Here is a 15,507-nt window from a genome sequence, read left to right as displayed (position 1 = left end):
CCTACTCTGTAGGCCGACAGTTTGCACAATTCTTATCTGTGTTCTTGCACATGAATATGGCACTTCATCTTTAAATATGATCTGGTAATGAGAACAGCTAATAGTGTACATTTGCACATCTGGAAACATTTCTGTATACAGGCTATGTCCATCTGTAAATGTGTATATCTGACAAAAGACAGCTAAACCTGAAACAAGTCCACTATATCTGATAAAAGACAGCTAAACCTGAAACAAGTCCACTATATCTGATAAAAGACAGCTAAACCTGAAACAAGTCGACCTGAATTTGACAAAGTAGATCTAGGACTGACATAGGTGGCTGAGGATGTCCTAAAACGGCCACCGTAGTGGTGGCTGTTTTGTTTTCACACATTTTTCTTGGACTTTGCCCTGTGTAGAAACAACATTTCATTTAAGTAAAACAATAAGAAAACTCCATGCAACTATGGCCTACTGCAGGAGACCGTACGCTTTCACTTGTACTTCAGTCCAGTGAGCTTCATCTTTAGTTAGAGGTATATAGTTCACCCAAAAATGAAAATTCAGTCATTATCTACTCACCCCCATGCCAGTTTGTTAGTCCATATAACAGTTCATCCAGTGCGAATAAACAAGAGAATGAGGGGGTTGCCAGCGCAGCACAAGCATTTTTTTGGCCGCTGTGAAAGCACTTGAACGCAACGCCAGTTGTATTTATCACTATCGTCTTTCTCTTGTATTGTTATTTTATTATCTCTATTTTATCACTGCTGTTGGTGATTTGTTCTGATTTCTCTATTATATCTTTGTGGTTTGTGTTTGTGTTGATGGTTGCTGTTGATGGTTTTGGGTTGTTTTATTTTTTTCCCTGTATGTTGTTCTGTGAAACACTTTGTAACCTTGCTTGGAGAAGTTATTAGGGCCCGAGCACGACTTCGTGCGAAGCCCTATTGTATTTCGTTTGTGGAATTAAAAATCGCGTTTTTGAGGGGCTAAAGGTGCTCGAAAACTCACCAATCTTTGCACACGCGTCAGAAGTGGCGAAAAATTATATATTTTATGGGTCTTGCGCATGGGCGTGGACCTTGATGACGCTTCGTTGTGAAGATTGGGAGCTTTCGTGGAACGGCGTTGCCCTGGCGGCGCGGCGAATTTCGATGTTTCGCCATGCAACAGGAAGCTGCGTTAACTTGAGTGTACATTGTCCAATCTGCACCAGATTTCACATGCTGGACAAGAGTCCAGGCCTGAGGACATCTACGTGCCAATTAGGAGTCATAGTCATTGCGCCACCTACTGGCAACAGGAAGTAAGCCTTGTGTGACAATCATCATGCGATTTACATGGAATTTTCAGGGTGTGGGCCACGTCGACCGGTCGGTGTCCGGTGACGGTGCCGCGGCACATTGCTGCTTGCAGCTTTAATTAATTATTATTATTATTCTAAGGGGTCCAACCACATAGTGCTGAAACCTATCGTTTTTGCTGGAATTATTCTTCTTTCTTTCTTTCTTTTCCTCCGCTAAGAAACCGTAAGCAGCTCAGAAACCGTAAGTCCTACAGCAACCATATTTGGCAGGTGGGCTCCTATGGTGCACCACTACTCAGGCAAGGCAGCCCACGCACATTGGCCAGATGCGTCCCCACTGGCTAATGAGTTTTTGAGTGACAGCTCGGTGCCCGGACATTGTTCAGCGCAGCAAGCGGGAGTTTCTGTTACGGACACAGCAGCACTGGGCATTCGCTACCCATTAGCTTTACTGGAATCCTACAAGATTAATAAAGTGTAAGTAGATCATGTTGTCTGCGCTGTACTAGAGGTTTTGTTGTTTTGTTTTGTTGTGTTAAGTTAGAAATAAAGCTAAGCGTTGCTATGTAAGTTAGCTTTTTACCTAGCCTAATTAACGTTAGCTAATTTGCTATCTATAACGATTGCTAGCTAAGCAGCCTAACGGGCACACACGCAAACGGACGCGTGTGCCTGACTGTACCGGCCTGTTTTCATTTCTGGTTAGATATGTAAGTGCATGCGATGATAGCTTTTGTTAAAAAGCACGCTAGTTTGCCATGGGAATCAGTGGAGGCTGAGTGAGGCGTTACCCAATGGAGCTGTCCATTGGTATCTTAACTCATCTTCTTCTCTCTGTAGAACAATGCAACATTGTGGGACCTGAGCAGGACCCCAACAGACCTACGGTGCAGTCCCAGGTAGGCCGGTATATGGTCTATTATAACAGGTTATGATCCGGCTATCACAATCACAATCTCACTAACGCCATAAGTTTGCGTCTATGATCCGAGTTAAGAACTGAACAAAAGCAAGCAAAATAAATGTATGACTTGCTCTCTGGTGTAGTTTGTGTGGTTGGTTTGTCCAAGCTACCAAACTTTAGTGTTATTTAAAATAGTTTATCTGTGTCAATACCAGTCAGGTACTGGTGCCAATAAATAACAGTTTCTTGATACCTATCCCTAGACTCATTCAGGAATATATTACAGTAAATAATATTAAACAACAAATTGTTGTGGTTGCTATTGATCTGATAATACACAATGCTGTGTAAAGGTATTGGTGAATTTGTACTATTTAGAAGCTGTGAATATAATGTCTACTATCTACAGAGGTTGACACATAAGATGCAATGGTAGCACTGCTAAAGTGGTTCATCTTCACTCTCCAGCAAGGTTCTACTCCTGGTGCTGGGGCTGCCACAGCAGCTGTACAGAACATACTTTCAATTTTGAACCAGTCATTGAGCAAGGCCAGCACAGATAAGAGTCAGGGACAGAGTTCGGGACAGAGTTCGGGGCAGCGCCCGACCATGGATCAAGATATGGCCAGGTCTAACATTTGAAATCATGATTAATAAACACTATGTATTTAACACCAATGACTCCAGAGTATAACATTATTGTAATAGTTCTCAGAAAAATCCCATCTTATTTTTTATAACTGATTTTCATTATTGGAACATACTGTACTGTACTGTTTATTTACTGTAAAACATTTTTTGCAGGTCTTTCCCTGGATTTTTTAGGCGGGGGTCAGAGCGAAGTTCAATAAACTTTAATAAGCCAGCAAAGGTTACCAAACACTGGAACCCATTTAATTTTACAGTTTTTCTTCTTCACAAAAATTGTGACACAACCCCCTCACCAGTTCAGGACCTACAGCACATGCAGGCTGGTTTGGGGAAGAGAACTCTTTCCATGCCCGAAGACATGACTCATTCAGAGGTGATCTATCTATCTTTCTCTGACACACCCTCTCATCAAGCAGCTATCTTTGTCTATCACACAAAATTAAAGAAACTGTTGAAAATTCATAATACAGACTTACATTTTAGGTCTCCAGCTTGTTTGAAAGTGCATATCCAAAGATGAAAACATCCACTGGAGGATGGCTTCTGTACAAAGCAGCTGGTATAAAAAAACAAACAAACAAACTCATATGCATGTTGTACTGGAATTATAGTTTGAACCTGCTGTGAAATATTTCCGATAACTTTTGTAATTTTTCAACAGGTGGAAATGGAAGGCGCCATTTATCTGTAGTACCCCCAGAATCAGAGGGATACACGGGAAGTACGATCAGAACTGCCTCTGGAGGGGGGAAAACTACGCTGTACATTGTTCCTTTACAGGAAGAATTTGATCTGGCACCTCTTCCCTACGATGCCCAGGAGTTTTCACTCATGCCAAAGGCTGAATGCAAGAATTGCTTTAAAGTTATGCCTTTGCAGCTTCTTGCCCTCCATGTAAAACAATGTAATGCCCCGGAATGTGACACACTTTCAGATTCTGAACCAGAGGTAAAAATAAGTCTACTTATTGCTTGTGAATAACTGCTTTCTAGAAACATGGATGACAAGTAACTTATTCAAAATGTAACTTCCTTGTCTATGTTTAGATAACTGAGGTACTCTCTTCTGAGAAGAAAGTAAGTTGCCTCTCACATCTGGGCTCAAAAAACGAACTTATGCTCATTTAGACTGTTTTTAATATTCTGTAATTAATTGTATGTCTTTTTGTTTTAGCCAACAGAAGGAAAGTGCCCTGTATGCCAGAAGGAATATCCAACAGTGGAATTGGAACTACATGCAAGTGTCTGTGGAGACTGGGAGAGTAACTTGGAAAGGTATTGTTATCAGTTTAGCCCTTTAGGTGTGGATGAGGAGACAAATCCTGTTGCCTACATGTTCTCATCAACCAGTTGTGTGATGTATGTATTATGGTGTGTTGGACTGCAGGTGGATTAAGACACAAATGTTGCTTAATACACATCTTAATAGAGCATCTATCTATCTATCTATCTATCTATGATATAGATTTAGATTGATATATAGATATCACTTCTGTTGGTTACTTGATTTCAAATACAGAGGTACATGTGGAAATCTAATCTGTCTGAACTGTCCCCCATGGCTGGAGATCATAGAAGGGACTATGGGATTCCTCTGTCCATCCATCCTGAAAATTCAGTACTAACTCTGCTCCAGAGCAGGGTAAGAAAGCCTTGGCCTAAAGTCGGGGCTAGTCCGCTTCAAATATGGTCGTGTTAAAATTCCCTCAGCCCTGGGCTAAAACGTCTCTCAAGTGCAGTGTGAAAGCACTTATGTAGTGTGTGCGAGGGTTCTTTTGACCCAAAAACCTGGTGTCAAATTATTTATATATGCATTAATTCTCACTTAAAATAATGGGAATTATAATTTAACAGTGAGGAGGATGTCCTACGATGGCTGGCAGCTCAGGTCGACACCAGCAAAGAGTTCTGCATCTGCGTGTCTAGAATGAATCTCCTGGAACGTGGACTGAGTCAAACCCTTGAAGGTGACATTCTTGGGAGAGGCTGGGGTTGACACTGGTGCTTTGCGGAAAGAATTTCTGACAGGTCAGGATCATTACATTTTTCATAACTCTCAGATAAACATGAAAGTAATTCATAAAGTTGCTTCAGTGTCTTCTCTTTTTTGAGTGGTGAAAGTGTTTCTTGTCTTTGAAGATGGTGCAGCAAGGTTGCCTAAAAATGTCTTATTCCATAATTTCCCTTGAGATGATTGCTGGCATAGAGAGTTGGCTGTTTGAGGGAGAGGATGGCAAGGGAAAAATGCCAAAATACTCTTTAAATGACCTTGACAATGGCCTGTTCCGGTGCGTTTGACATTAACAGTATTTTTCAGTTGCATGATTCTGCATACACTCACATACTCGTACTGTAGTCATACTGTAAGTAATAAAGATGCATTGTCTGTTTTTGCTCATTCCTTTATTCACTGTCATTCCAGAGTTGCTGGGGAAATATTTGCTGTAAGCCTTGCGTAGGGTGGCCCAACGCCAAAGTTTGTACAAGAATGGTGCTACAATTTCCTTTTGACTGGAAACCTGGAAAACATTACCAGAGATGATGTACATGACCTGGAGTGTTCATCATTCATCAAGATGGTATGTTGCACAACAAATTATTATATCCTCGAAATGATGGTCTCAGGGATGTTATGGATTCACTGCATTCGGCGCTGCAGATCCTGGCTGTGAAATGCGATCACTTGAATACCATTTATTTGAATATTTTCAAAGTTACGGTGCACATTAATGCTACAAAGAGGAAGAATCCTATTGACTTTGGTGAACTCATGACCTTCCCTCTAGCACCACCAAGGATTCCACGGCATTCTACAGTCATGAAGTGCCTTGAAAGTCTGAAATTTGAAAAGGCTTTCCAGACCTGAAAGTTTTGGAATGCAAAAATATTTGGTACCTCATCGACATCAAAAATTATATAATATTAAATGGCTATATAATGTATTAGAAAATCAGAATTTAATGAATGGAATGCCAAGGAGGAATTGTATAATTACTTTTCTTGTATCTCTCTGTCTCTTATTTATGCCTCACCTCACCTCTGTCCTGCATCCTTTACCCTCCCTCTACTCCCTAAAAATTACAGTCATTGAAAATAATTAAGTTAAAATAATTACATAAAAGTTTTAGAATTGACTTAATAAATGTGGGAACCCTGTACATGACATCTGTTTTTCTGTTGTATCCATATGAAGAGCAATTCTGCTGCACTCGGCTGCAAGACGAACTGTCATGCTAAGGCAACTTCGTGAGGGACTACAACTTTACGGCCTAATGGGTGTCATGGAAAGGAACAGAGCGCTTTGCCGTGGCCTCTTTGCGGCTGGTGATGATGATAAAGTAAGCTCCCATGATCTCCTGAACCAGAGGCATGTTAGCTCCTCTGTGGCTCTAAATATAATAGGCTTGAGCTCTTAATACCGCTGAAATCATTTCATGTTTTTGGAAGAATAAAATGAGGGTGATACATGTGAAATTCTCGATCAAAGTCATATAATCTTGGACTACTATTTTTCCTTTTCCTTGATGTGTTTTTCAGGTGGACTCATACTACATTGTGTCGCACTTGGCCCCAACGATGAGTGAGAGCGGTACACAGAAGCATGCAAGAGAGGCACAAATCCTAAATAACTTCCAGGATTTCCTGCAAGAGCTTGAGGGTAAGTGTTGTTTTAGCAAAGCACTCATACTCTTATTTACTTAATTTATTTATTTATTACTGTGCTTGGTTCACAGTTCATGCTTATACACTCTTATTCTTTGTTCTTCCACCTAAATTTTGCACTGCTATGCTTTTGAACAGTTTCACCTATCAATGCCTACTACTTGTTACAACTACTGCTGCCATTACAGTGTTCGTTCTGCTGCTGCTGCTACTACTATTACTGTTACTAGTACAGCACTACTACTACTACTACTACTACTACTCTGTCAACCACTTCAACAAATTGCTGAAGCTTAAAACAAAGAAATACTGAAAACATTTGAAGCCTTTCTAATAAATTCATCTTTTAACTTTTAATGCTGAAGCATTCACACAAATTACTTAAGAAAATACAACCTTTTCCAGTTGATAATAGTAACTGTGAGCAGGATCTTGTAATTTTGCAGACCCAAAATAGATGCTGCAAAGTAATATCACGTCTTTGTCTGGTTTTGTCCAATTGTATTCAGCTATTTTGACATTGTCTCATTTTGAATTTCCCCAGATGGAACTGCTGAGGATGAGGATGCACTTTCTGTCCCAGAAGTGATGCGATGGTTGACTGGACAGTCACACAGGCACCTACTTCTTTCAGAGAGAGAAAATTTTAAGATCGCTGTCCACTTCGACCACACGTGTGTGGAACGGATGCCAAACCACACGATTTGTTATCCACTTGTTAGCGCATGCACACAGACCATCACATTTCCCACCGCACATTGTGTGAATTTAAGGAAATTTAAGGAAAATATGGCAACAGCAATCAAATATGGTGCAGGCTTTTAAAGGATCTAAACATTTCAGCAGGGGTCCTTGACAGAGTTCCAGGGGGTCCCCAGCAAATTGATGTATTGTTAAACTTCACCATTATTTCATTTACAAGAAGTTAACACAATTAGGGAATGTAGAAGAATGACTGTTTTGATCATAGTTTCTCTGTTATCGCTCTACCTACAATACAGATAGTCATGGAATTCTGGAAAAAATCATATCTAACAATAAAAATATTCTCAGATTTGGATTTGAGAGACAAAATCTCATCAAATGGGGGTCTGCGGCTCCAATGTGGACTAAATTAGGGTCCTTGATATGAAAAAGATTGAGAATCCCTGACCTAAAATGTTTCCCTTGTGGTGTTTGCTAGTGTAATGTTAAACATCTAATATCTTCACTAAAATACTACCACTACTGCTACTAGCAAATTTGTCCCAGGAACATTTAGAGGAGTACTTACCGTTCCAGAGTCCAGAGATACTGTGGCTGTTTTTTGACCTGCTCACACCACACACTCTCACACACACACACACACACACACTTCAAATGCACAAAAACAAAATACAGACACCCAAACAGTGGTGCACTGTAGATCCATTTTAAAACTGACTAGTCTCGTCAAAAACTAGTCACATAACTCCCCACTGTCGGCTCTTCTCCACTTCTCATTAAAAAAAATCGCCTTTTAACTTTTTGTTTGAGTTGTTGTCTCCTCTTGTGTAGGTGTACTTACATCAGCCGCTCTCTTTACATCTACAATGTAACGCCACATTGTTGTTTAAATATCATTAGTCCGTCAGATTTCTTTCTTCTTCTTCTGATGCAATTTGCGGCAGACTAGACGCAGCTTTGAATTTGAATTTCACGTCCTATCAAATTGGTGGTCAGTGGCCCGAACCTAACCGGCCACCGTGGCTGGTAGGTTGATCAAAGTCTCATTTCCAACCCTGGTGTAGATGGAAAATAACTAAATCTCTGTCATCCCGCAACCTGTCTTAGATACTAGAGCTGGTTTCTTGACAGCCACTGAATATGGATGTGTGCAACTTTGGAGGCACATAGAGCTACAGAGTGAGGAAAGGGTTCAAGTTAATGAGGTTAGATCTCAGTGTCAGTGTTTGGGCGCTGCTTATGGGCATTAATTGGTTAGGCATGTGATGAAGTTCCCTCACTTCCCTCACATCATGTTGTGTGTTGTATTAATGTCTGTGCTTGTGTAACTCAGGAGGATTCACTGGTCTGCAGTTCTTGGCAGCCATGGAAGTCAGTCCGACACAAGGCAGGAGACATGGAGAAGCAGTTGGGGCAATACCACAAACAGGCATGCCGGCTGTCTACTGTTTGATGGTAGTCTGAATACTGCTAACATAACTGTTTCTCTGGATGTACTTACCAGTGTGTTGTAGGTCCTGTGTTCGGGCAAAACAGTCCTACAGCAGCTGAAGCTTAATTTATAGTTCTGGGTGCTCCCATTAGTAATTGGGGGGGGGGACATCCTAAAGGTTGGAAGCTATAGTAAGGTTGTATTGGTAGTAGTAGTAGTACTTCCTACATTATTGTTATATGTATATATATAGGAGACTACAAATTGTATAACTACTAAATATAACTCTATATGTGTTAATTATGTGTAAGAATGTCTTTGTGGGAGCTCCCCTGTTGTTGGTTTGATCCACTAATTAAGCACCTGGGTAGGATGGTATATAAGGAGTGACTGTGTGGGGATACAAGGCTTTTTGGGTAATGCTGCTTGGGCTGGTGGTAGCACCTGTAAAGAAGTTTTGTTTGAATAAATGTGCCTCACCATGGGCTTAAAAAGAAGTTGATCTGCCTCCTGCCTCCTCACTGAATCTCCAGTATCGGCCAACTTCACAAGGCATAAAACAATCATGTTGGTTTTATTTAAATATAACATGTTTTGTAATCATACATGTGTATAATTTATGAGATAAATGTAAATTTAACAGGTTGGACATGTAATGAGAGTCAAAGAAATTGGATTAAAGAGAAAGATTTTAGTTGGCCACCGGCGACCATCTACTGCGCATGTCAGAAGTCTGAGCGGCGGCTGTTTGAAAGATTACAGGCGCCAAATAGGACGTTGCCTGCTACATTTCGGTGAGGATTTCAATGTTTTATTTTAAATCATGAAGTAGTTTGATAAAACTTAGTTTTAAATGGCCTCATCGCATTATTTTTGCTGCTAGATTGCCTTGGTAGGCCTACACTTTAATAACTTCTCAAAGCAAGGTTACAAAGTGTTTCACAGAACAACATACAGGGAAAACAATAAAACAACCAAAAACCATCAACAGCAACCATCAACACAAACACAAACCACAATGATAAACTAGAGAAATTAGAACAAATCACCAACAGCAGTGATAAAATAGAGATAATAAAATAACAATACAAGAGAAAGATGATAGTGATAAAGTGTTTGGTTGAAAATAATAAAACGGATCCTGTGACAAAAGTAGTTTTTAATTTAGTTTTACTTAATTATGAAGTAAAATACAACAATACTAATCATTGGTGTAGAATGCAAAAACAACAGCATATTACCCTAAAATGCAACACTCTAACCATCAGTTTTTGTCACTCTCTTTGCTCTCCACGAGGTTGAAATTCCAATGTTTACCACAGCACTTGAAGGCATCATAAGGCCTGCCATGTTATCTATTTTCCACTGGAGGGTGATGTGAGTATGAGATTATTACTGTGTAGTGACGGAGGCTTAAACCCAGTTCACCCTCCTTTTGATTTACAGAAGAGAGTTTGTGTTGAAGAGAATCTGTGTGACATAAATATGCATTACAGGCAGTAGTATCAAACTGATGGAAGTTATATGAAGACAGGGCATTTTAAGCACAAAAAAAGCATAAAGTATTGAAAATATAATTGATTTTTTTGTTATTTTGGTAGTTATTTGCTTTATGAATATACTGACTAGAGCTCACCTTGTTATTTACCTCTACATGGGAGGAGATGGACACACTGCTGAGGAGGAGGATCTCCTACTGAGACCCCAGCATCCTAATCAGGATATATATATATATATATATATATATATAGTGTGTGTGTGTGTCAGGGTAATTAGGCTCATGGGTGAGTCAGTGAACTAAAGCGTTTGCCCTTCCGCTGAATAGAAAATCTGCCATCCTGCCCAAAATAATTTAATTTGCAATGGTTTCAATGGAGAGTTCTAGTGTCACATGGTGTAAAAGCTTTTTGAGGCTTTTCTGCCCTGCTACAACAGGTGTGTGTGTGTGTGTGTGTGTGTGTGTGTGTGTGTGTGATTTTACTCAATTACCAGCAGTAATATTTTCCATTGCATGTCTTTGCAGTCTTTACATTGTGAAATGGGACACGTAAATGTTTTTTAATTCTGTAGACCCTCCAAAATTTAATATTGTGATACTGTCTCACCAAAATATCGCGATATACTATAAACGATATTAGATATCGTGGAAAATATTGCAATATTCACAGAATATCGGCCCATGCCTTGTAGACAGTTGATGAAAGATGATGATGAAGATTGTGAAAGCTGGTGTCATTTTTAGTGAGCATGCAGTTTGAGTTTTGAATCATGTCGCACCAAAAAGGTTTCCCCTATGATTATGAGCTGAAGAACAAAGACAGAAAGAAAGTAAGTTTTGGGTACCTTTTGTTTTTAGTGTGTATTTCGGTTCCAAATGTTAGGGGTTTAAATGATCAATACAATAGAGCCAGAAAGTTTAGACAATCTCAAGAAAGTATCTGAAAGTAATTTGAATCTACTGTCACTGACAACCTGACTCAATCTGAAACTCCACCCATCTGGTCCTCCAAGCAGGTTAAAACAAACGCTAAGATATATTTGCAGCTGCTATTTGACCCTAAGTCTGCTGCATCTAAACTGCTAACAGACAGAAGATCATCCTCCAACGTGTCCGGTCCAGATGAGCAGCATCAGGACCAGCTGCTTTTCTACAGGCAGAAGATCCTTCCTCTGTGTGTGTGTGTGTGTGTGTGTGTGTGTGTGAGAGAGAGAGAGAGAGAGAGAGAGAGACAGCTTAGCAACAGCTTAACAGAACTCATCACATCCTATCTTCTCTATCCAATCTTCTTCTTCTCCTCCTTCTTCTTCTTCTTCTTCTTCCCCGAATGCCAAACCATTGCGTTTATATGAAAGCTGTGTAGGTGGACCTTTCATTGTTTTGATGAAAATATCAAAATCACAATCTGAATCTCTTCATTCACCAAGTAAAATAAACCAACAGGAGTTTAGTCTCAGTGGCAGATGGTGCAGAGACATTCTGTATCAACATTTTTTCAGAAACACACTGACAACATCGTTAGTACACAATTAATGTTTTGTTGTTTTATTGTTGTCCCGTTAAGTTATTCTTCATATGTGTTTGCTCTAATGTTGAAGGGGAGAGAGCCGGGACAGAAGCTTTTGACAATGAATTGAACTTGAACAATGATTCATAGCATACAGTATAATGACACACATCCTACTAGGACACCTGTGTTTCTGTCATTTTGATGTTATGGGCAGTTGCATTTAATCAGTTTTCACAACAGTTTCAATTTTGTTTTTTGTTTTTTTACTCATTTTGAGTATTGCTTTAAATGCACTGCTTTTATTTTGACTGTCAAAAGCACTTTGTAAACTCTGTTTTTAAAGGTGCTATATAAAACAATATTATTATTATTGTTATAACTATAAACACAAAATTCCTTCCTCCTAATTTTGGGCTCAAAATCCCATACAGGATGCAAAATCTAAACAACATTGTCAAATGAGGTATTACATCATGCAAAGTGTCTATTCTTGCATCAAAGCATTGTTCCTTGTTGAAATTTAGCCATTGTTGTCATTGTCAAATCATCATGTCAGTATCAAATTAAAACAACAATAATACTTTTAAAATTACAGTATGCAGTCATCATATCTTAATATTTAGATTATCCAAATAGCGATGAGCAAAAGGTTTTCTTTATCAACAAATGACAAAGTGTCTCAAGTTGTGAGTGAGACAGATGCAACAGCTACTAAGTGCTGCATTATTTTATTTGTTATGAAGTTTATTACCATGTCGTGAAAGTATAAAAATATGACTTTTAGTGTCTTGACATTTCCAGGCAGCAGCACGATGACTGAGAGCTTCAGACACTGAACATTGTCCCCGCTGGCTGAAATTCATCAAATTCACAGCACATTATAAGCAGAGGTGGAAAGTTTACACCAGATAATAGTTTTCCATTAATCTATTATTCCTTTCACTTCTATTGTTCTATTATTCCTTTCAACATCTATTTCCACACACACACACACACACACACAGTGGAGGTGGATGGTGAAAGCGGCTGGTTGAGCCAACAGTCTGGAGATTTCCACCATCCTGCTATCAGTTAACGCTGTAGCAGCTCTGCCACACAATGGCTGCATTTAAGGACAGGCCTCCGATTAGTGTTACATAATGAAAGGAAAGCTGTGTGTGTGTGTGTGTGTGTGTGTGTGGTATATTCATGCATTAACCCGCTGTGTGTGTGTGAGCCCAGATGTCCATGAGATTAGTCCATGTTGCATTACAGGAGAGCAGGTTCAAAGGCTAAGCTTGGGTTTGATATGAGCCGCACTGCAGTGATATAAAACCCTTATTGTCATGCTGGGAAATGTAATTGAGATTATTTGTTAATGCTCATTGTGCGGTCGCACTGTATGGAGCAGAGGAGGCAAATTATCAAAAGTGTTCCTCTACTAATCCTCTACTTCACCCTGATATTTACTCTTCTATCTTCTCATTCTGGTGCTACAGTATGGTTTATAGAGCATCCGTTCACACCAGGGTTGGGGTGAACTCAATTTCTGTCCACTCAATTCAAAGTGTAAATTTAAACCACTGTTCAATAGTAAAACACATGATCTTAGATTTGATATGACAACCTTTGTCATGTATTTTATCATGTGCCTTATGTGCTTTTGTCATGTGTTTATATTATGCTGGTGGTCCCTGTTGTTAATGTTCTGTTATGAGCACACAGACAAATTCCTTACAACTACAGTTATATGACAATATAGTATTGAATCTTGAATCTTTTACTGTAATGGCAAAAGATTTCCAGTTTCTTTTTTAATTTTGAGGAAAGTCCAGGATTGATTTGAGATTCGAGATTCAATACTTTATTGCCATATCAACAGAGTTGATTGGAATTTGTCTTAGTGAGCTCACTTAAACACAGACAAACACCTAGAACCACTCACTTATAAAACACATAATACATTCAAAAAAGAAAGTATAAAACAGATAGATAATGTCCAAGCCATAAAATAATCATAAAAGCATAAAACAAATGGGTAGAATAAAATAAACTCAAACACATAAGAACACCATGGGTAAAACACTAGCACCTGTAGGGGAATTAGCAGCGACATCAAACGACCCGCTAGATAAAGTGCTTCAAGTGTGTAAGTGCATAATAAATAAAAAAAACATCTGCCTTATTACACAGTTATTTAAACCTACCTAAAAGTGAATTGATTCCCTCCCTGGTTGGCATGTTATCACCATATAGAGCCGACTTGGTAGGTAAATAACAATGACTGTAATCAAACGCCAGATATGATGTCAAGTTTTTATTGTACATTGTGTTGTGTTGTATTGTGTTGTGTTGTGTTTTCTCTGCTATGTTAGGTTAGGTTAGATTACGCTATGCTATGCTAAACTGTGTTATGCAATGGTATGCAATGTTAGGTACGGTTAGGTTAGGTTATGCTATCCTATGTTATGTTATGCTATGTTGTGTTTTGTTAGCTTAGGTTAGGTTATGCTTTGCTCTGCTGTTATGTGATATTATGTTATGTTAGGGTAGGCTAGGTTTTAATTTCTAAACTGTAATTCTCTCTGTCAGAGTTGCTTTTGCATAGCCTGTTTTTATCTTTTACCTGTCAAAATGACTGAGTCCCAGTTGCATGTACACTCACACACACACACACACACACACACACACACACACACACAGCGTTGTGTCAACTTGTACCCATGGGCAGCCCCGGAGAGAAGAGGAATCTTGATGCTGGCGTTTCTCATTTAAACACACTGACACTGACGGCCCGATGTTGATACAGCCTGCAGACATCTACCACTGAAATGACATAGATGCATGTAATTTGGACAGAATATTATATTCAACACTCTTAAAATGACACAGTCGACATATGGAAATCAGCCGCTCGCGTGCCGGTGGGTCGTCTGGCTGTCAGGTGACCCGGGCAGCCCAGAGCTTTCCTCCCTGTCACTCACACAGTCACACCAGCCAGGAAAACAGCAGACAGACTGCACACCTACTGCTGGACAGACGCTCGGCTCCTCGCTGCTTCCCTGCAGACTGAGCTCCGGCTGCAGCAGATACGCCATGTCAGGTCTGAACTCTGAGAGACAGCTGAGCCAAGAGAATCAACTGAATAACGCTGCACACCGCTTCCACTGTGCCCATAAAGTAATAATCCATGACATTTCCATATAAATATATTACAAAAATAAATGAATAACACAGTAGTGTATTCAACTTGTAGTGAGTTCATGAAAGCTTTTCCATTTGCTGGTGTCAGCTGGTGGCTGGAAAAACCTGTGAAGAACTGGAAGTGATGCATGAAGGAAGTGATGCATTTTACATTTCTAGCAGCAGCAGCAACGGTTTGGAATAAATAGAAGAAGAACTGGGTAGTTAGCATGAGCAGCGATAGCCACCATGGCTGAACAGGCAGAGAAAAGAGCGCCACCTACAGACACTCAAACTGCAGTGCAAATACATCACAGCAATGAGCACTTTGCACCAAAGATGAGGCCCAAATTTTTAAAAAAGGATCTTGCAGATTACCACTTTAACTTAGTATTGTTTTTCTCAAGGTTTAAATATCCCGCTTCAACCGATCTGTTCCCCTTCATCTACATCTTGCCTTCACGACTGCAGTGAATTTAACATCAGTAAAGGATTTTTTCACTTGGATTCATATTGATCGGCCTACTTCAGTGGTCCCACATTATGCATTTTGTACATTCAGGGTGGTTTGTTTGCCATTTCAGTCGTATAATTTTCCCCGGTTGTCTCTCTGTGACATTTGCCAGGTTTATTTTCTTTTGCCAGATAGCTGTGATAAAAACCGTCAACCTTCCTGTCAACTTGCCCTGGGT

General features: G+C 39.7%; 1 pseudogene; it reads left to right on the top strand.

Annotated features, from left to right (window-relative positions):
• Window positions 1-1,314: 1,314 nt before the first annotated feature.
• LOC139638290 (uncharacterized) lies at window positions 1,315-8,666 on the top strand (annotated as a pseudogene).
• The last annotated feature ends 6,841 nt before the right edge of the window (window positions 8,667-15,507 follow it).

This window comes from Centroberyx affinis, unplaced genomic scaffold, assembly GCF_046629955.1.
Source record: "Centroberyx affinis isolate AG114_WGS23_722 - 3 ecotype Tasmania unplaced genomic scaffold, CSIRO-AGI_Caff_v1 ptg006247l_1, whole genome shotgun sequence".
Classification (NCBI taxonomy): domain Eukaryota; kingdom Metazoa; phylum Chordata; class Actinopteri; order Beryciformes; family Berycidae; genus Centroberyx; species Centroberyx affinis.
Note: the sequence above shows the minus strand (reverse complement) of the source record. Positions and strands in the feature narration are given on the sequence as shown.